This window comes from Bos javanicus, chromosome 6 (assembly GCF_032452875.1).
Source record: "Bos javanicus breed banteng chromosome 6, ARS-OSU_banteng_1.0, whole genome shotgun sequence".
Classification (NCBI taxonomy): domain Eukaryota; kingdom Metazoa; phylum Chordata; class Mammalia; order Artiodactyla; family Bovidae; genus Bos; species Bos javanicus.
In genome coordinates, this window is record NC_083873.1 from 90987881 (window position 1) to 90990149 (window position 2269).

The window sequence follows — 2269 nt, forward strand, 5'->3', positions numbered from 1 at the left end:
TTGAGTGATTCAGAAGCCAAAAGAGATAAGCAAAAATCACCAGATCCTCATTATCCCTTAGGAAAGAGGAAACTTCAGTCATTAATGAAATCAAAAGGAAAGCATCATGGATCAGTTGACTCAGTTTCTTCATATATTAAAATCTCTTAAAAATTAGAAAATTAGAACGCTAATTTTGTAGATAAAACTTTCATCTTTGGAGATGTCATTTTTCTAAAGCATGTTCAACCAAATACTCCTGCTGATAGAGGGGAGTATGTGAAAGTGGCCAGGAAATCCAGAAATGAAGTTTTAATCCATATTCATTTTAAGAGAATTTGGTGAACGTGTTAGTGGTTTTCCCAGTTCTGCTGAGTTTGCTGTCTACTTCGTGGAACGGTTCATTCCAAACTTGCCTCTCAGATAAAGAGATTAATTTTGGGAATTCTTTTATAGTTTACAATGCCTTTTATTTCAAAATTCAATGCATCCAGCCGGTGTGAGTGAGGCACACCAAAGCCTCTTCCCTGCAGGTGCTCCCCCTGGGGCCGGGTCAGCAGCCAGGGCTTCCCAAGGTGGGAGCTGGTCCTTGGTTCTATGCCCTCACTGAAGAGCAAATTATCCTCACCCTTGGAGTAAACACACGTACACCATGATTACAGTTCACCCCAACTACTGCTGTGCTCAGACACGGTGTTCCCACTGTGTCATTAAAGACATTTGAATCTTGTGTTTTGTAATGAGAGGCTCCTGCCTCTTGGTCATCATAATTTTTGCTCTAAAGTCTGAACAAAACAGAAACCCCCTGAGGTGGCGGTTTTCAATATGGCCACACATTAGACTGACGTTTTAAACAATTATTTATTTACTCCTGGCTGTCCTGAGTCTTCGTTGCTGCTCAGGCTTTTCTCTAGTTGCGGCCAACAAGGGCTACTCCCTAGTTGCTGTGTGCAGGCTTCGCATTGCTCTGGCTTCTCTCGTTGTGGAGCACAGGCTCTAGGTCACATGGGTGTTGTGGTGTGTGGGCTCAGTAGTTGTGGCTCCCAGGCTCCAGGGCACAGGCTCAATAGTTGGGGCACACGGGCTTAGTTGCTGCATGGCATGTGGGATCTTCCCAAACCAGGGATCAAACCCGTGATTCCTGCATTGGAAGGTGGACTCTTTCCTACTGAGCCACCAGGGAAACCCTAGACTGACTTTTTATAATAGTTGTCCATGCCCAGTTTCTACCCCCAGACATCCTGATTATCTTAATGTCGATCTGGAATGGAGCTCAGGCATCAGTAAACAGTTGCCTCCCCAGATGATTCTAATGTGGAGAACCAGGTTCCCAGGGACCCGAACCCTGGGGTAGCTGTCCTATTTCCTCTCCCTTTGAGACTGGAGACCCCTGAGAATTCCTGCTGCTGACTGGAGGGAATCCTACTGTTGGATGGGCTGGCGGCAGGCACTTCGGCCTCTACAGCAGTTTCTTCTTGGGTTAGATTGTGGACAGGACAGCTTTTTCAAGTGGAATTAAGGATGCCGGGTGACCTTGTTCTTGTGCCTAGCGACCTTGATTCTGTTCCCAGTGGCTAAGGAAATGGACCCATTACTGCAGGATTCCTGCAGACCATTCCATGGAGAGATACACAATAGTGACAGCCCACAGTCTGAGGCTGTGTGAACCTCTGGTACAAGAAACAGCTAAGCAAACGCACTAATTAGAGCTGCGTTCGCAGCTCTCCAGGGAAACACGCTGTCACTCGCTTACACAGGCACGTTTGGAGAACCGTTGCTTTGGGCTGCAGGTCATGCCAAGCACGCAGTGTAGCCGAGCACATCCAGGTCTGTTTTCACTTGCTGATACATAGCAGTGATGACTGAATAAAAACTAGAATTTTAATGAATGCTGTCAGGTCCCACGCTCAACAGACACGACAAAGCAGTTTTCCATGTGTCCTGTCAGTAAGATGGTAAATACAGAGATGTTTGACATGCCCCCGGTCAGACTGGGAGGAAGGCCAGCATCCAATGGGTGAAGCAGATGCTCCCTGCTTAGGCTGGTGCTGTCTTTCAGTCATGTCCGACGCTTTGTGATCCCATATAGCCTGCCAGGCTTCTCTGTCCCTGAGATTCTCCAGGCAAGAGTACTGGAGTGGGTTGTGATGCCCTCCTCCAGGGGATCTTCCTGACCTGGGGATGGAACCCAAAGCATCTCTTGCATTGGCATGTCGATTTTTTACCACTAACACCACCTGAGAAGCCCCATTTAGGCTGGAGAACCAGTCTTTACCCCAACCATAAATGT